At 40.1% G+C, this 21,302-nt stretch overlaps 1 protein-coding gene across 4 annotated transcripts in view; it reads left to right on the top strand.

The window, feature by feature from the left end:
* The window catches only part of sano (serrano), a 125,214-nt gene extending 105,436 nt beyond the window's left edge, over positions 1-19,778 (top strand). For all 4 annotated transcript variants that reach the window (XM_043421542.1, XM_043421543.1, XM_043421544.1 and 1 more), the window contains one exon: positions 17,375-19,778. The gene's annotated coding sequence lies outside the window, so the exon portion shown is untranslated. The remainder of the gene's footprint in view (positions 1-17,374) is intronic.
* Positions 19,779-21,302: the final 1,524 nt, after the last annotated feature.

The following is a 21,302-nucleotide window of genomic DNA, read 5'->3' as shown; positions in this document are numbered from 1 at the left end:
AACATTGATACCGTAACTTAGCTGTAGATCGGTTTTTCTTTCATCACACCCCAGAACACATTATTTTTCGATCGCACGTTAGTTAAACACATTTACAAATAGCAAATACATCACAATTCGTTTTTTCCTTCGATATAATATATATATATATATATCTATATAAGCGACATACGTTTTCCTCGTTTTACTAAAAAGTCCCACATCACCATCCGCCGTTTGCGTATCGCCCGATGATCAATCGCATCGGTGACGGATGTCGGTTCTCCGTGGTCTAGAACGAGCTACAACAGAACAGCTCTTGATCGCCTTCTCTTATTCGCAATCCGTTATCCCGGTTTCTATGTGCCGCCAATCACAGAATATCACGGACAATCTTCCAGAGACCGTTGGAAAAAAAAATCTAATTAGATATGCTCACGGCTACACCGAGATAGGGGAACTTTCAGGGTACTATATCATTTTTCTCATGGATGTAAATATTCCCTCTTCAACTGATTAATGCCCTGATTGCGATCGCAAAATATCTCAGTAGAGAGGAAGATCTTCGAGACATACAAGTTTGAAAGGAGTTAAAGATCCTCGTTCCCGCTTTTGGTCACATTTAAAAATGTTCACAAATCTTTTTCTCAGGATCATCTACCTCTACCCACGGATGAAGCTTTGATTCATGGCTGTCTTACTTGCACAAGGCATGATGGACCATAATATATATCCGCATGTACAACATGCTCTTTGTATCTATACAACGTACGTAATATATGTATACAGATAGCATTTGCCGCTCGCAATAAACCGCCAATATTAGAAGTGAATTCATTATGCAAGTAACTTGGGAAAATGGCCAAGTTCGCAGCATCGACGATGACGACGACAGCGATAAGACTCTTGTGAAACTCCTCGAACGCTGCGATTGCCAGCCATGAGTTCTTGGCAAAAAGTGTGTGCTCTGACCACCAACCACCACCGACCACGACACATTGGTGGGTGGTCTCTGCTCAAACATGTTTATGGCTCGTGTGTCCCATGCCAAAGTCGTCTCGACCGTGAACACGCCACCAACCCCTTTGCTCTTTCATGCTCCTCGCTGTCTCTCTACTGTTACCAGACCATTCTCTCTTATCCCTCTCGCTTTAATTCCCTCGCAGATCCTTTAGCACGTGATCCATCTGATTTCTCGTGAATTCCCATCAGTGACTTCGAATTGCTCACAAATGTAAATTCTCAGACTCCCATGATGCTATTCTCGTTCATGTGGATAAAAGATTTTATGGGTATCTGCTTACATGATAAAGGATGCTTCTCTAAAGACTTTGAGACATTATTTATTATAGAAAACATCGATTACAATCTGTTAACACACATGAGAATGGAATAGCGATTGAAACCATTCAAAGCTTTTATTTCAGACTTTGATAGCAAATCTGTGGATAATATTAGGTATTACATTATTTTTTTTCCGAATTAAAATGTTTCGTTTGCAGCTATCTCTTATAAATACTGTCACTGTCTTCGTTTTCTTCTATCGCTTTACTGTTCAATATTTCCTAGCGTTGAGTAGCCTTTCTATTGAGAAGAGGCTTTCTTGACATATCTAAGAACGCCGATAACGCGCAACGATGTTAATCGATATTATAATCAGTGAATCATCGCCCGAGGCGCTCTTGCGTTCCTGGCAGCACATTGGCAACATCTCATAACGGTATACTCCGGTTCTCTCCTCACTTAGAATACACACGAGCATTTAGTTTTTTTTTGTTCGATGCTTAAAACACAAATCTAATCTATACGGATCAGACTAAATGGGTTGATTGATTGTTCCTAACTATATTTGCTCTAGCTCTGCACGACTCGTAAATTTGAATGAAAAAAATGTGATCGGGATCGAGAGAGGACCGATTATTCATTGCTTCTCAAAAGCGAAGCATATGAGAGCCGCACACACGCCTTACAGGTTTAACTTACTCTTTTCGATCGTGTCGTTTAATTCATCAGTTCGTCGCATCTTCCCCGTATCGTCATCATTATTCACTCCAAAGGGGTTTACGGCATGTTTTTTTACTCATCTTCCATCATTAAATCCGAATCTATTGATTTATATTGCCACGTTGAGAGAGAGAGAGAGATAGAGAGAGTTGCCAAACCAGGATCCTGGTTCTCCGGTCGTCGTGGCTCTCAAATTTGCATTAACGTATGTGTGTGCATATACAAGGTGTCTCCAAGGGTCATACTAAAGGTGCCTGTCCACGTGAGAGTCAAGTCGCTCTCGAGAGTAGTACTCGCCAGTGGACACGCTGCCGAGAGTAACTGCAGGCGTGTTACTCTCAGTCGTGAGAGTACTCTCGAGAGCAGCTTTCAGAATTTACTCTCGAGAGTAGTACTCGCCAGTGGACATGCTGCCGAGAGTAACTACAGGCATGTTACTCTTAGTCGTGAGAGTACTTTCGAGAACAACTTTCAAAATTTGCTCTCACGTGGACAGGCACCTTTACGTTGTAGAAGATAAGAGGATCAAGGGAATCGGAAGCGAGGACCATCCATCGATGCTTAGAATCAACTGAAACTCGATGAGGTGTAATCCAAAAAAAAGAGCTTATTGAGGATTGCTCCCTCTAGAATATTGTTATTACCTTGACTTGCACGTGTGTTGAACGTTTGCGTTGAACACTCGCATTCGTTCGAGGATCCAACGACCCTGTTTGCATTTTGAAGAAGTAAATTAGGACGGTGAATCTTACAGGCATAATAACTTTTTCGCGATGATATTTCGGTCAAGATGAGTAATGATGCGCGCGTGTGCCTAGATAATTCCCTGAGAGGTGTTTATTGTCATCGTTGTGGGACTTTGATCGAGAATCGCATTTCGATACGGTATAGGATTAAACAATGAAGCGGAGAAAAGCTCCGAAGGGTCTTGTGCAGCAGCAAAGATAAGGAAAGCACCTGTTTTCAATTATGATCGTCGCGAAGCTGTATAAAAATAGCTGAACGCGTTTGAGGGTTGTTTCACAAAATTGTTCGCTCATAAAAGGCTTTTAAGTCCTTTTCCCCTGTGTTATCGAACCGAGTGAGCGTGTACCGATTTCATAGCTGAGCTCATTGGATTATGACTTGGACGAATGCTTGAGGCCGGAGTTAATTTTTCCTTAGGGAATATTGACCGCACGTGGAAAAAGCAATTTGACGAAGAGATAAACAAATATGAGAATAATGAATAAAGAGGTATAAATAATGGATAGATATGGTCGCGCTGGAAGAGCGTACGCCTGCTGGCAGTTCCCAATTCCTAGGGAACACCACATGTATGCAAGCTCCGACATAGGCACGTGACAGCACGAAGAGTAGACTACGCCTTTTGCCTTGGCAATGAACGAGTACGTTTTGCCCCGAGCATTACTAATATATCGACTTGTACTGCCACCTTTTTCCTTTTCGTTAATTTTTTCCTTTCTCTCTCTCTCTCTCTCTCTCTTTCTTTCTTGTCTCCTCTTATTGCCTTCTTCAAATTATTCTTCGTCATCTTTTCCATCGCATCATCGTCATCGACTCCCTCGCTTCGCCCAGAGGGTGTACGTGGGTGTAAAGACGCATCGCGACTAGAAACATGCACATGCAGCATCGTTCCGCTCGACTAATTCGAGAAACTCTTGCACACGCACACACACACAGACCACTCTTTCCTGTGGTGATCTTCGAACGTCGAGGCAACTTAAATTACTGTGGTCGTCTCCTGAACGTGAAATACGCTCTCACTCTCTTTTTTCTTCTTGCTCTCGGAGGCACGTAGCCTCGCGAAGGACGCGAGAGTACGAAACCCCCGGAGAGAATTATAGCCGGAGCCAATAGCCGGGCAATCGATGTCTTCTCAGGAGCAACATCATATACACACGTAGAGATAAACACGTCTCAAACCTAATATAATATATACATATACAATCGTATTTTACTACTCACATTGCCTACGGAACTATGACTAGTATTAAATACTTTTACACTTGGTTACTATCTTCATGAGAAAGTCGTGTTTCCTTACGCCCCGCGATCTATTAGCCTGTATGCGAAAGTAGTTCTTGAATAAGATAAACAGAGGTGAGAGAAAGAGAGGAAGCGATCGGGCGACGAATCTTAAACAGATACCGAGAAGCGGAGAAAACAGATTGATGCTCTATCGACCTTTCCCTTTACCTATCTCACCCATACTCGTGTATATCGATTTATTGTTGTTCGTAACGTTACAACAGTCACCCGGAAGGCGAGGCGATCTAGCTAGTACGTGTAAGGTATTTATACGTGCTCTCATGACCAGGTACCACATACCCATGCTGTCAGGCTGTACGGTGGAAAAAGCATCCGGGCAGGTTCGTTGCGCCCGCGTGAGAAATAGAAATAATATTATTACCAGTGGCACGAAATATTTTTTTTTCAATTTGTGCTGGAAATCCAATTGCTTTAAGAGCAGGGTAACGTCAATTCGGTGAAAAAAAGTCAAATTTGAAGAATTTTTTTAGACTACAGATTTTTTAGGCTACAGATAATACAAAGTTAATTTATTGGTTAAGACATTATAATATATTGTATTGAAAAAAATTGTCCACCGTTGAACAGTATAAATCATTCAAATCTACTCGACCGATTTTTTTTTCAATTTTGCGTACTACTTCCTTACGTACTTGACCAGATATCTAAGGGAGGTTATTTTTTTTCAATTTTTGCTTCCTCATAGAGTAAGCTATGTGATGATGAAATTTTTTTTTTCAGTTTTCAATGTTAATGTGCTCAAAATGTCCCAAAACATCGAAAAATCATATCTGGAAAAAAAACCGGAAAAAATAACTCGAAAATGATTTGAGATATAGGGCTACGGTTTTGCACAGATGATAATCTGTACAAGCTCTCCATTCTCTGATAATTTTGTCAGAATTTGTAAAAAAAATACGAATCCTACGACGTTTTGAAATTTTCAAAAAAAGGGTATCGACGCTCCAACTTCCGAAAATGTTAAGATTTATTACTATTTTTTTTATTTTTTTTTTATGGATTATCGTTATAGGAAGGTTGGTATTGAATTTGGGAAATATCGGTTGAGCGGTTTAAATTTTATGATTTTTGGAATTTTTCGAAAATATGAGTTTTTCGAAAAATCATCTAACCGCTTTAATTTTTGGAAATTTTGTAAGATATTGTGAATAAGTCTGTACTTCTAATACAAATTTATAAAAAAATCATAGAGCTGATATATGTTTTTGAAATTTGGAAAAGTTAAAAGTCGATAAATGAGTTAAAATTTTATTTAAAAGAAAATTAAAAGTAACAAATTGCTTTCTTAAGCTTTTAGAACAATGCTGAATGCTTCCTCTATGAGGAAGCTAAAATGAAAAATATAGCATCTCATAGAGTAAGCTTTGAGCACCGTGCATCTTGACCATCTTGAGGAAGCAATTTGCAAATTTCAATTTTCAGCATTTTTTTATTTTTAGTGACACTTAGAAGTAAAAACACCGGTTTGACATCTATAAAATAAGCCTATTTATTATTGTAAATTTAATAATAATAAAAAATTGAAAAAAATCTCTCGTTAGTATCTGATCAATTATGTAAGGAAGTATTATACTAAATTGTAAAAGAATCGTTCGAGTAGATTGATGGTGGACAACTTTTCCCTGAAGTGTCTCTGCTACCATCGAGTTGATTATTAATATTGAGTTTTAAAAAATTCAGGAAATATTGTTTATAAAATTGGTCCTTTTTATTCAACAAATTAACGTTATCTATAGTCTTTAATATTGTCAGGTTGATATGGGAGCGGTAGATAATTTCATCGTGAATGTATTTGGAGCGATTTGGAGGATTTAGAGTTTTAAGGTTGATCTATCGCAAACTTCATTTTTAGATACAAACGTGATATTTTTTTATTTCATAGTTGAAGTGCACAGGAAAATGCCTGCAAAATTTTTGAGCGCATCATTGACTAGTTATAATAATAAATAATCGATAAAATTTCGAAATTTAATACACAGCTTATGAAGACCAAGCTCCAACAAAGACTTGAGCCATGAATAACTAATTTTCCCGATTAGATATCTTTTAAAAAAGAATTCTCAAATGTTGAAAAAATGATGAGGATCATTTATGAATAAAAAAAAAAACGAAATTTGCCAAACAAATAAAATAAAAATCTTCGATTTAATCGAGTAATTACGTGGTGCGCCGTTGTCTTCTGCTACTACCGCTCTGGCTGCGTAAAGTTGGCATCGCTGCATAACCTCGAATAACACGAAACGGATTTGAATATGTGAACCGTCAAACTGTATTCATTGAATAGTTGAATTGAGGGTTTTTATCCGAGAAACAGAATGCCAGAAAAAATAAATTTGTTTGAAGACAATGTTTCTGGTCAAGCCATATGTATTATGAGTATGGCTGATTGGACGATGTGAGTCAAATGAGAATGACATTAAAAAACTTTATAATAAATGATGTTCTATAAATCATCACGATACACACCTGAAAAATCATGGACTTTCGTAATACTAATAAAATAATATATAAATCCATTATCTATTGTTAATTTGAAGTTTTAAAAATAATAAGGTGTCTCTTTACTAGCTATTGCGATAGGTCAACCGTAAGCGAAAAACGTGGAGCGATGCATATCTCGACGCGATGATTTCGGTCGGACCAAAAGCCCAAATCTGGATCGTCCGATTGAAACAACTTCTTACATTAAAATAATAGAGTAATCTTACATTAAAATAAAAATAATTTTATTGGCGCGTGAAATGCCGGAGCATATCCGTCACGAAGCTTTGAGTCCTTGACTGCACGAATCATCACCTTTATTCACAACTGTAAGACACGTACTTGGCTGTTTTCCAGCTTGAGAGCCGTTCGCGTAGAGCACTTTGGATAGACATCACATACCGAGAGTTGGCGTGCCGGCTAATAAATGCGTAGATAATCATACCATTTGCATTGAAAGGTATGACTTTAGAAGCTCATGCGATTGCTGAGAAACTGTGAAAGTGTTGAATGCGTTACCGACGCTATAAAAATCCTCATATCCAAAGAAAACGAAGCTCGAGATTAGCTTTGCCATTGATATTTCATTAAAAAGGGAATACTTCGTTGAACGAGAAACGTATTAGAAGAGGTCTTAATACAAAAATCGTCAAATCCGTAAATCCGTTGATGCGTTGCTTAATTCAAGGTCACATGACCAAGAACACGAGGAATAACGCTTCTGTTGAAATTCTGCTCTCTCCTCATTCCAATTTATAAGTCTTATCATATTTGAGCTATAGCTACGTAGCGAGAAAAGCCATAATTCATGGGAGATTATCCATAATTAATTATTATCTTGTGAAACAACATTGGGTACTCAGCAAAACTGAGACATCCAGATGTGTGCTTGCGCTCAAACTCGTCGAGATCGTTTTCTCGAGTTAAAACTCAATTACGAGCTGTCTTATAGGTTGGTAGAGCCCTTATTCTTGTGACATCGGGCTTCTCTTAGTATCATCGTGATTTCTTCCTGGGTTCAGCTCCCGGATTTATTGCTCGACGTTGTATCTATATATATATATGAGTGGCTGAGAATATACAGACGAGAACTGAACGCCTCTTGGAAGATCCAAGGCGTGTATATACAGCACCAAAAACAAAACAAAGCCACCTCTCCTCATCATGTTGCTCACATTAATTCTTTGCTCATAGTGATTTTGCTTTATGTACCATCAAAGTTTTTTGCACCTCGGTCAGAGCCTATCTTGCTGAGCTGTAGCCGCTAAGCGCGTGTTTCTTGGTGCATTCGATTTTTAACCTCACTCGACGTTTATGAAAGATTGCTTTCATTTTTCCTTTTTTTCGATCTCTCCATCATTTCCTTATTCTCATCTCGAGTTTCAACGGTACATGCGTACAGATACGAACCGGACGAAGTAGTAGCGAAGCACCGAGTTTTCGCCGTTCTCACCAACTTCCAATCTCGAGTATTCGCTACCTCGTACTCCTCCAGTTCTCTGTTGTCCTCACTGATATCGAAACGCATGCTATTCTTTCAAGATGGGACAATTTCTTCTTGGGTATCATTACTTTCATTATTAACTATAACTCAAGCTGATATTTTCATTCGAGAGTGACTTTCACGGCGATGAGAACTCGGAACGTCATTTCACTTCTGGACTATCATGTTGCTGATCGAAAAATTAAGGAGGGTACCATCGTAAAAAAAATCTTAGGGATCCAATTTTCCTTTCAGCTCATTTGTAATGGCCCATTGACTCGGCATTTTCATTCCATCAATAGATGCGTACACAGGCTTGCAAAGCCGTGAGCTTCTCCAACGAATCTAACTTTCCTTTCTCGTTTAAGGTTTTTCTATCCAATTGGTATTTGTTATTTCCTTTGCGGGAGGGTCAAAGTCACGTGCTCCGTGTTACTACCGGGAATACACAGAGTCCTTTACCCCCTCCCCTTCCCCCATTATTTATATGTATTGTTGGCCATTATTCTGCCTTCCATACGCGTCTACGTTAATGGTATACGTTTCTATGCAGAGTGCATTTTATATCTTTACAAAGTGCTTCACCGATACGGTCCCATGAAATCTCTCCATTTTAATTACGGGTCGATTAACGGCGACCTTCGTGTACAGAGAAAAGTAAGGTGAAGTGTAGCGTCTGTTGTTGTACATATGTGTGGATTTGGTTGCATTGTCTTTTGAGGAACGCACGATGCACCGCGATACCTCAACGTGCAGTTAGTTCGTATCCCATGAAGGATGGGGGCTCATGAGTTCACAGGATGCGGGAAACGTTAGATCAGAGCTGTCGGAGTAACTTACCCGCAGTGTGCACGTTGTGCAGAAGATAGGAAAAAAAAGCTTCCGATAGACCGATATTGTGTTGCGCGAAGGCACACCTACATCAAGTGCTTGATAGGTACCGACATTTCCCGGTTCTTTATCATTGATTATCCGGTGTACAGGGTTTTTTTTTCTTCTTTTTAACCTCGAAGAGGAAAGCCAGCATTGAACTATCCACAAATATTATATTTCTCGAAGCTCAGGATTCTCGGCTTCCGCTGAGAAAGTTCATGCCTCTTGGTATAGTTTGACGCTGCTTCATCAACATCATCGTCGGTATAATCTTCATCACCATCATCATCATAATCATAATCGTGTTCGGTGCAATGGTCTTGCATCACTTCGATTACGATGGCTACTTTCCAACAATCACTTTTTCATCGCGACGCGGTGCATCACGCGGACACACCGAATAATTACACCGGGATCGTGCATAAACGAGAACTCTCTGCCGAGTCGATAGACTCGAGCCCATGGACGTCAGCGTTCGATATTCCATCTTACACCACTTTACAAATTTGAGCAAGCTTCAGGTTGTTTTAGTACTAAATCTGTGAACTCATATTCTTCGTTGCCTCTAGCAATATTATTTTTCCATAACCATATGATCGTCGACATGGAGACATGTTGTAATAGCCCGGAGTTGCCTCCCCACAACGGCGTTGCGATAACATAATCAACTTTGTACGCTTTCGCAAAATGCTTTCTATCAGATTTTATTGTAAGAATATAAGAAGCGCGCATATACGAGGATCGTCAACGACCGACAAAATGGCCGAAAACGTAAGTACATATGTTTTTCCGGGAAGCAAAGAAAGAAAACCAGCTCCTGTTTATTGCTCTCTTTTTTTTCTAAGGATGTGATCTGGGTCGGTCGATTGCGACAATATAATGCGCTTTGTGTCGCTTGAACGAGTGGTTTGACTTTTTTCTCATTTCCACTTTTTTCGTCATGCATTCGAGTATAGCCGTATAGTCAGTGGCCGTTACTGCGTCGTTTTGAGTGTGACACAATGGACGCCCTTTCGATTAACTAAAGTTTGCTCCTCGCCTACGCACGGAGTTAAAATACAACTTTTTCCAACCTATCAAAGTGTAACGAGTTCTCTCTTTCTCTTTATTCTCATCCGCTTTCGTATACGTGTTATAGTATCGTCTTCGAAAGTTTCATCCGGTAATTCAATAAGCCTGCAAGAGCTCGCAGTGAGTAACAATTAATCAAAAAGCCGGAGGAGTTGCTCAGCTTCGTGTCACAGCTTTTTCATATCTAGAGGCCCCCGAGAAAGGAATGTTCTTGCGACTGGAGGACATATAAGCACAACTAGGGCCAGTTAGTCGCAAACTCGTAACTCATTAGCAATTGTTTGTTCCATGAGAGCGGTGGAGGTAACCAAATTCCGTGCAAGTCTCGTTGTCGTACAACGAAAGGATAGATCGACCGTACCGCTACAATTGGTCACCATCGCAAGACGCAAGACTGGAGTTACGAAATAATCGTTCATTCCGTATATATAGATTCCTTGAGCTCGAGAATTTTATACAGCCGAAAACGTGTCAAGATTGTAAGTTCTCCGAGAAACCGAACGACAATTAGAAGGGTTGTTGGATGTCCGTTCTTTTGGAAATTATGGGCATTGAATCGTAAAGTTTGTAAAAAATTATCAGCTCCCTTCATTTGTATACTCCAAGAAGCTCCGTGTCATTATAATACTTCAAATTGCTGCTGATGTTGTCATTCTCATTCGTGGAAAAGAGCCGTATGTATCAGTCGAGTGTACTTCAGAGACTCTGAGAATATGTTTCTCGGTTTTCCAAACGTTGCTTGTAAGACAAGGCGTGTCAAAAACAGCCGATCATCAAAATATTCGTGCATGACAAACTCGAGGATAAAAGAAAGAGAGGCCTCCTATACGGATGATTTGACTTGATGGAACACAGCACCGCATGGAATTTCTGTGCACACCATATTCGATGACTTACTTTTTCTTAAAAAATCAACTACAGTCCTTTGGTCACCGAAGCCTCTCGAGTCTTAAATTTCTGTACGTATTCTACAAATGAAATTTTCGATAAGGCTCGTTCGTTGTCGAATCCACAAACTCTAGATCTATTTTTCTTTTGGAATACCAGAGCATCAAAATTCCTATAAATGGAAGTGCATGCGACACGCCTCGATTGTTCTGAAAAATTTCTATGAACGCACAGCATAATATTTTCTGTTTGAAAGTAGTTGCGTTTTCAATTGTACATCATAAAATACGAATTCATGTTTCATCCATACATAAACCTGGGTGTTTCAGGAAGAAACGTATTTTTCCTAGGCATGATTTCTTATGGCTTTTCACGAGATTATTATTAATTCTATTGTTGCTATTTCGAGGAAATTTTCTTTTCCTTTCATCGTTGGGTCAGTGTCATCGAACAAAAAATTTTCTCGACTTCCTCGTCCGAGTTTATAATGGGCGTTCCCCATCCTACGAAAGAAGACCAGGCAGAAAGTGTCTGGACGTAAAATGCGAAAGGAGAATGCACGTAGAAAGAGTGAATTTCTGCGGCATACTTTTCCATGCTTCGACAACCGTGAAATGCACGCACGGCTTATTTTACTCTCCATATTGAAGGTAGCCTGAGAAGGCAAGAAAGTAGAAGCGGTACCAAGAAGGAATAGGAAGAAAGGAATGAAGTGTGCTAGGTGAACTTTCGATGATGAAGTAGAAGATGAAAGCAGCAGGGGAGGAAGGTAGGAAAATAGCGAGAAGTTTGGCTCTGCTAGCTTCTCTTTTTCACTTCGAGTAAGCCTTAAAATATATTCTGCAAGGGTCGGCGCTTTGATTCTTCTCTTTATTTCTTTGAGCCGATATATGTATGTAAACGAAATGGACGTACGCGTGCACGCACATACATGTATGAAAATATAGGTATATAGCACATTATATACAGTTCATTCGATTGCATTCGCCCGTTTCTGCTGTCCGAAGAAAGTAACAGTGCATAAAGTTGAGGTTTATCGCCCCCTCTGTCCGGATGAGTGCGTGCGCACCTTCTTTCGTGGTCTTACGTTCTCCTCGATTATATACTGAGAGCAAAGCTCTTGCTCAAGCTCAACGCAGAAAGAGCTAGCCAGCGGCAGCAGAAACGAATAAAGGACCAACAACCAGACACAAGTCTGCATAAGTGGCCGAGAACATCGGAGAGACCGAGAAGGTCGTTGGCCTCGCTCTTTTCGTTCTTTTACTCTCTCTCTCTCTCTCTCTCTCTTTTCGTTCGCCACTTTTTTCCCGAGTTTCGGTAATGATTCCATTGTTGTGGCAGTTGCTACTTTATCTGCCTTTGAAACCCTCAAGGTAAAAAACTCGGGTTATATATGCGCGGATATAAAAACGGTCATAAAACACTACTGGAATTCCCGAAAAATGGTATCTCTCCGAGTTAAACTTTGCGGCTCAAATGCATAATTGTAAGCATAAAATTGTAATAATGAAATGATGTAAGTATCCGTGCCTTTTAAAGAAGCTCAATGACCCTCGGCGTGAGCACTTATTTTTGGTCTTTTCTGGCCCAAGATGTTCAAATTCGATAGTACCGATAGCTCATATCTACAAACACGATTGAAACCATTATAATAGATTCATTTGTCATTCCACAGCCACGATACACACGAGCCATCGGTAGTTTAACATCAATTTCGTTACACGTTGCTAGAAGATCATTCGACGAGCTGACAGTTTGAGTTCTCCGCGAATTCCCATCGATAGAAGTACGCACTGTTAATGCATAATTGACAATTTCGGTAATTAAATAAAATCAGGAATGACCTAGAGTAATGGGAGTAAACAAGATGTAGTCTCACGTCACTTGTAGTATACGGTCGATGGCATAACCAATCCAATGATAGCTTCAGCTACTCATACACATAGCTGCAATCTTAATTCATCGTGTCCTGTAAAATGTGAGCTCTTCGTGTATATCTCTCTTCCTATATGCATGTATTCGTATGATATGTATACGTGTATATTCATCGTTCATATATGCTTTTGCTTGCTGTTGCGCCATTCGCGATTCTAACTTCACAGAGTGATATCTTTGAACAACAAGAATCTAACCTACGAATGATACACATAGTTCGAATTAACAAGTGTGACTAATGCTATTCATCCGATGCCTTTGAGAGCATCACTGCACTCGTGAGCAAAGTCCCACATTTAGTCGCATATATATGCGTCCCGATATAGATGACACAGTGGAACTGGAGGAAAAAACTAACGATGGTAGAGAAAGAGAGAGAGAGAGAGAGGGAGATGAGCGTAGTGTGAAGAAGCGAGTGCGCATGGGTTGTAATCGCAGACCTGCGCGCGCCTAACCAACAGTAACTTATACTGCACTTATGTATACATATAAATGATTATATATATCCCGCTGCCACTGATTACTTGCCTGTGCCATAAGAATTTATTCATTCATGACAGATGAAAGGTTCTCCACGACCACAGAGATAAAGAGTAAGAGGTTGAGATCCGTGCAAAATCGTGAACGAAAACTCTATCCCCGAGTAATAGGAGTTACACTCTAATCACGCTGACCTTTCTCATACTCTCTTGATGATTATTTCTCTTACTAATCAAATGAGTCTATTTGGGGATTAAATTTACAACGAGCTGACGATTTATTATTGAACTTTCCTTTTTGTTTTTTGTTTCCGGGACCATGGGGCAAACAAGAAGGTGGAATCAATTTTGGGATATAAAAATAAGTGAATGACCCTTTGTTCATCGATATAACTCGTTAAATTCCTTAAGTGGTCCACATTACCCCATACTCATCTATATGATGCTGACTCCACTTTCGTTATTGCATACGAAGATACGAACACGAGAATCACTTCTGATATCTCTGAGGTTATCCATGAAAACGCTATTCTTTTGCGTAGTCTCGTAAAAAAGTCGAGCAGCACATGCACCGTCGGACAATAGATCGATTGACAATTTTCAAAACAAAAAACGAGTTTTTAGAAATTACTGTGAGAAACCCTGTTAGGATTTCATCGAGTCTGAACGGTAGCTCAGGTCTTTGCTCGTTAAGCAAAATAAATTTACTTTGAAGGAACCCGTATATGTATTTTTGCAAGCCCGTCAGTGCTGTTATCTTCGCATACATGGATACGAATATGATGAGAGGTATCCGCGTCGGTACGATGAGAGAAAGAACGCGTGGGTTGGACTTGTAGTATATGCTTTGTCCCAATCCTCCCTTTCTCTCTCGCTTTCGCTGTCTGTCTTCCTTCCGTTAACTTATCCAACCGCTCACATATTCACGGGTGCCCATGTGGTATTGGCCATTATGGTTCCAGCGTGGTTTCTTCCCTGACACATACTCACACTCGGAAACTCTTCCTTTCTTACCCTGAAATATGCAATGGCGTAGCTAGACGATTGTGCTGAGTTTGAGCCTGCGACACACCTTGCTTACTTCCTCTGTGCGAGTGCTTCGCGTCTTCGAAACGTCACCGCGCGTTCCATTCGACAACGCGCCTATTGGTACTTGCATATTCTCTTTGATGCGATAAACGCTACCCGCTTGGGTGGTCATACTGGCGAAACTATCAAACTGAATGAAATGAGGTGGATGCGAGAACGACTACTATGACTGTCACCAAACGAGCATACCCTTATCTTCGTTCTTGCGTGTCGCACAAATGCGTAAGATTTTTTTTGCTCATACTGTGGACGAATGTTTGACCAAAGGGATTCCAACGCGAATAATATCGATTGTGCGTTTTTATCCCTTTTAGGTTTTCTGAGGATGATCCCGATGATAGCTCGTCATTGTTAGTATTGATCGCCCATTGAGGGCTATATTTATAATCACACCAACGATTCAAACATTCCGTATTTGTCTGGTACCGAGCTTTCTAATATTTCAGAGTAAGAACATCTGGTTCATTTTTAAGCATGACTTTCTGGGCACGCTTACTGTTGAGAGCGAAAAAAAAGTATAGTGTCCGTGTGCCTCAAGACGTTTGTCGAGTTCCGCGTCAATGGACTAGTCTTTGTGTATGATAATAAGTATAAAAGCACATTGGCATTGTGTACGCTCGAGGAGAATGCAGAGAAGAGAATTAAAAAAGGCTGAGAGAAAAACAAACGTGACAGAGGTGACGTCGAGTATAAAGAGGGGGCGAAGAAGGGTTATCGTTTCGGAGAAAGGTACGTGCTCCTGCTGTTGCTGTGGTACGATTTTCAGGACCTATCGTCTGCCTCGCTGTCGCCAAGCATGTATCGTCGTTGCCGTCATGCGCGCGTTCCCCTCTTTGTTCATCTGTACTCATATCTACTCCGGCTTTCTCTCTCTCTCTCTCTCTCTCTCTCTCTCTCTCTCTCTCGTCCGATATAATCACGGTTTTGACCTCTGTGCGGTCGTAACTATTTCCAGGAGCACTACGCCATTGATTTGACACTCACGAAACCAATTTATTTTTGAGTCTAGCTGATGCAAAAAAAGAATCCGCTTCCTTCTACTGGCGTATCGTGCGAGGAAACTACTCAATAAGAACGGCGGAGATCACAATGACGTGATATTGGTTCTCACTGACTTTTGCAGTCATGAGATCGCTTACCGTATTACAAAAGATATTGGAGGAAGAGTTCGGCCGATAGCGAAGTTAGCGAAGTTGGCGCCTGGTGAACGACGAATAGACACGCAACGCATTTATGGCGTGGAATATCGACAAGAACAAATTGATGAGAGAGAAAATATAGAGCCTGCGGAATCAGAAAGAAGAAAAGAGAGAAAGATACGGAATTCCCGGTATCGCGGACTTTCGGGGAGTAATGATGTCCTTTTGTATTAACTGCTCTCCAACTGGAAAAGAAAATCTGCAAATGAAAAACGCCATTGTATTATTCCACGAGAATGTGATAGGGAATTAATAAAAAGTGTTATGGTAGCTCCATTGATAGAAAGAGAATAGTGGTATATCGGTAGGAAAAGAGTCCTCGCTGGAGAACCGGCGGAAGAAGGCTATGAAAGTACTGAATAGCATATAAAATTACGCAACCGTCGATACGCACACGCAATCCAATCACTTTTATTCCAAACATATCGGTCGGTGAATGCTCGATTTGAAGTAGCCAAAGTACTAGTGTCGTTCGGTAGTGAGTGTGCACCTCCTTGTCGTGAGTCACATTCTTCGATCTGGAGAGTTCCTGAGGCGACCATTCGTCTATATCTACCTACCTCGAAATACCTTTGTTTCGAGTTGGATGCGAATTATCAATCACACTTGTATTATAACAATCTTATCATTCGAGACCGGAATCCAAACGTCTAGGATTTGAGTTCCAGGATCCAGGTCCATTGACATTCTACGAGGGTAATAACAGATGAGTCTTTAATCACGCAACTCTGGATCTAGTTGTTGGACGTCCTCTTCGTATACTGTCTTTCACGAATCGACTTCGGTTGACGAGACTTCCGGAGCAATTCACACTGTTTGCCCGCTACTGACGCTTCTAGCCTGCGATGCAGCTGCAGCAACTTTTTACTATTGCTCGAATGGCAGTTAGCGGTGGTATAAGTACACGGCAATCGTGCCGTCTACGCATTGGCAGTAATTGAGAAAGACGGAAAGAGAGAGAGAAACTCCGGCAGTGACTACTATCATCATTACCCTCAAGCCAAAGATACGATCAAACTGTCTGTAATAACAGACAACAAATGTAAAGGCCTCATAGTTAGACCGTACAGACGTCATTGTTGTCGTCCTCGTCGCCATGGTCTTCTTTCATCGTTGCTTCGAGTCTGGGGTTGAGGTTGCTTATCATAAACACGTTATATGCCAACTTGCGTCGATCGAGAACTCCCATTCTCATCTTTATCCCTATCTCCCTCTCTCCCGTCCCATTTTCTTCACACGACGTACCTACGCTCCGCACGTTTATTAAATTACGCATAATTATTGGTTCAAAGTCTACCGTTCCACTGCAATCGTTTTAACATAATTTGAGGGAAGGGACGAAAATAGCGTTGCCCATAATCGTCTTCCATTTATTCGTTTATTCCCCGATGTATCCAATTGGGCCATTACGCGGAACGCCACTCTTCCTGCCCACTGGAGGAAATCACCGCGAACCTCTCTCTCTCCCTCTGGATGCAGCTACTTGCTTTTTCACAGTCTCTTCGATTATATCGATCAAAATATGCTCCAGGCGAGTATGCTATTAATACATGCGTCATCTTCCCACTTTTATTCACGATTCAATCATTAACAATTCGTGTAATGGATGGAAGGATATTGGATTAAAAATAGTGACAGTCCCTTCAGCAGCAAGGCCTTTTCAATCACAAGTGAACGGTTTAATGATTACAGGGGCATGAATGTTTTCCTGACCTTTGAAAATTGTCAATTAACTTCGAATCAAGTATCGATGTCATCATTTCTGTCATCCTTCATTGCAGCCGTCATTCTTTGTGCTCAATCAGTATTTTTAACGTTCCTCTTTCCGTTTGATTTTGCAGATTCAACCACAGGACTGAAGCGGGAGGAGAGCGAGACAAAGAGGGAACAGAGTGCGTGGTTCGAATGTAAAACTGAGCGATCTCCGACAATGAGTCTTTGAAGAATCAAAATTCGTAGCAAGCATCAGAGCTGAATCATTGGAAATGATACAAACTCACGAGCGGGTTGGCGAGTGCCATTCACGAAATTTCCCAACTTCATTCGTTCCTTCCAACTATGATCATTGACAAATTGATGTCTGGACACCAAGGAGACAACGAACTCCTTTGACACGGATTGACGTACACAAGTGCCTCGCTGATCCACGAGTTATTTACGATTAGAAAAATAGAGATACTAGAAAACGGAAAGAGAGAGAGAGAGAGGGAGAGGGAGAGGGAGAAAGAGAAAAAAGGAATGTTGTTGTTCTTTCTTGCATATAAGGAAATTCAGTTGAGGGACAAGAATGCCATAATAATGACCAGATTTTGTGGTTCTACTTAAGTCATATTAATTAAAGGTTTTTTTGCTTCGAGAATTTTAGACATCCGGCGAAACTTACGCATTCCCATATCAGAGTGTGTTATCGATTAGTAATTACACACCAATCAACAGTATACCATGTAACTCGAAATATTTGCAGCATTAGAATTCATTGGTATGCAATGGGTAGTTTCGCGATATGTTCTATTCGTGCGCAATGGATCAAATCGTTTTTTTATCTCCTTAGAAAAGAGCCGTTATTGGAACAAAAATTCGGAGAAATGCCCCGCTTAACCACTGGAACTTTGGTCTCAAATGTGGCAGCTTGTATGAGCGATTCCAAGGGCAAGATATATTTTTCAATCTGCGGATTTTCGTAGCTACATGATATACGACATTATACCTTCGAGATGTAAGCGAACCAGTGTGATACAAAAAAAAAACAATGTTAAAAATAGTGTACTCGTACTTATTAAGTTTTGTTTTTCCATGAGCTGAGGAATGCAAGTGCGAGAAAATCGTATAGACGTGTTCTCATTGCATTGCAATAATAGAATAAACACAGTTGAACCGCCTTTTAAATTCTGATTAGCTCCATTTTATTACCTTGAATTGAAATTTTCATTAATGGACCACTGAATTTTCATACGATATGAAAGTACGCAAATTTGTACACGAAAATGCGCGAGTGTTTTAAGTGGACACACTCACGGAGTTAGAAATTTGTAATCGATATTTTATTTGATATCGGCGAGTTTGCCATAAACGAACTATTGCAGGAAAACGACCTGAGCTCGGGACCACGTTTGGCGATTAATTTTTCCAGTATCCACAGTGGGATGTCTGGATCCAGGTTTCACATGTATTTTTCCTTCATTTATAATAGTTTTTTTTTCATGTTGTGATTACAGAAGTAGACGAAATACGATTAAAAATGAAGAGTAGAATAGGTTAGGTTTTTTTTCCAATTGCGTGCGAGCGAGAGCGAGAGCAAAAGAGTGTGAGAGAGATAAAGAAAGAATTTCACCGCAATAAAAGAGGGATTTTTTATCGTGCGAGAAGGACTCATGGGCCAGTCGGATGCGTCCCGATACGTGGCAATAAGTCAAGCGATTACCGATTAACGAATGGCATAATAGGGAGCGAATAAGGAGAAGCGCATATAGTGACAGTCAAGTGGCCTTTGGAGAATATTTTCTCACTATTTTTTTCGGAGCCCCGAGAAAAAAAACAACAAAAATACTATTTATCACGCTGATAAGGAATATTGTACGTTTTTGTAGCAATGCGATGAAAAAAATTAGTGATTTAAAACTGTATGATAGGGTCTCGAAGTCCGAGCCTCGGGAGTATTGATCATAGTAATATTACGTGTGTGTAGTGAGTTTTGAGAGAAGGCACTCGGTCCCCTTTACGATTGAACTCTGTGCGACATATATATGTGACTTTGTTTTTTTTGTGTTTTTTTTCCTTTTGTTCTCTTTATTCTTCAGTATGTGAATGAATATTTCGCGCGTCGATGTTCTCAGGAAGCTTCATATTGCCACGATTACAAAACAATCCCGATAACTCAACTTTTTATAGTTATCTAGATATTTTTTCATCCAATTACCTTTCTCCCTCGACTTTGGCACCAGCCAAACTTGCTTAACACCTCCATTGTCGCTGTTTCAATTTTTTGTATTTCCCCCATCAGCACTGAAACTAACCACACTCGTTTTCGTGGCAACGTGCTCATACGTAAGGGTCGAGGATCGCGGTGCCTTCGAATACGATCGTCGATTTTATTAATTAATGATCGCAAGAACGGCTGATATCCATTTTTGTGATTCAATGAACGTTTTGTTCGTTTCTCTTTTTTTAATACTTTACGTAATGCTTATAGACTAGCTTAAAATGTATTCCCTCAAGAGTGTTTCAATAAATGCCTGTGAATTCAGACTCCCCGATGTGTTCAATCATATCTTATTATTATCCGCAAAATCCTTACTGCAATCTGGAAATCAATTCTGGGTGAGTTGGGAATTCCGTAAGAACAAGATGTTGAAGAAACTCTTGATTTATGAACGAAAGTAATAAATGTTAGTCCGACATTCAGAACGGAAATAACCAACAAACCTTGTCGTTTGGAAACAATTTATGTTCCTTGATGAAAATAAGAAAAAAATTATATATTTATTGTAACGGGACAGCCTTATCCCCTGTCACAATTTCTGGTTTCATAGAAGTCTGTCAGGGCTACGGACGGAGCGTTCTCGTGTCTTAAGGCTCCTAACCTTTCCTTCATCCTCCTCCTTATTTCTACCAAAATTGGACGAATACAAAAGAGATAATGGAGCATTACCCTTCGTTATAGGAAGTTTAAGCACGTCAATCATCAAGGCATTGCACTCTGCCCGATCAGATGTTGAAAAAACGTCTATCCGTATAATACAAGTACGGTGACGCACTACCAAGGCATTGCACTTCGCCTGGCGTCGTCACGATAGTACGTTTCCGAGGACTCGATGCTCTTTACCCACTCCTAGCAAAATCCGCCGGTCAGTGCAAGAATTTGCACAGACACCTCTCCTACGTGAGAGAAGAAAATTCTAACTAAGTTCCGATATTGGGGAAATTGACTATCTCCCGAATATCTAAACGTTACAATATGAATAACGAAAGCTGAAAATTCCGAGGAAGATTACCTGTCAAAGCTCATCTCACAGATATCGAGGCAGCTTATTCGAATATTCTGAATTGTTTCAAATTCATTCAATTGTATTTTTCAAAGTCACCAACCGTGTTTTAATAACTAATGTCTGACGTAACTCGATATTACAAGGTGCTGGCTCTATCCAAATATTGCTCGTATAATTGTTGCACATATTGAAAGGCTTATACGATTCATGATCTTGATCCTTGGAATATATAAGACTTATTCAATCGAGCAAGTACTGGAAGAATGATCTGATGGTCGGCTTGAACCTTGAATTTTTTTTTATGCCTCGTCATTGCTCGGTACGTGGGTTAAGACATAATATTCAATGAAGAGGAAGATGGAATGAGAATCGTTGAGAAAAAAAAACAAAAATCATGGACTGACATGTGGTAAGTAAGTTGGATGAGATCATTTCCGCCAAGATTAATCCGCCAAGATTAAATTCCATCATCAAGGGTTTCTTCAAATTTCGTTGGTAGGCTTGTTGTACGATAAGCTTATTGCTAATCTATCGACGGAATGTAACTCGGTCGGTATATTTTTTCATAACTTTCATTGTTTCCGGAATGATCGAAGTATTCCTGTATTGCTGGCCGTCGATGAAAACGGAACTCAATATATCGGTCAACAGAAATATCCCCTTTGTTTTCTACAGAAGATTACGGAAAATGTTTTCTGTATTGCCATCCATATATCGTACAATAGAAACTTTTGAGTAATTTTCAAATGTGCCTAAAAAGCAGTCAACAAACAAAAAAAAGAAG

This window comes from Venturia canescens, chromosome 6 (assembly GCF_019457755.1).
Source record: "Venturia canescens isolate UGA chromosome 6, ASM1945775v1, whole genome shotgun sequence".
In the NCBI taxonomy this organism is placed as follows: domain Eukaryota; kingdom Metazoa; phylum Arthropoda; class Insecta; order Hymenoptera; family Ichneumonidae; genus Venturia; species Venturia canescens.
Note: the sequence above shows the minus strand (reverse complement) of the source record. Positions and strands in the feature narration are given on the sequence as shown.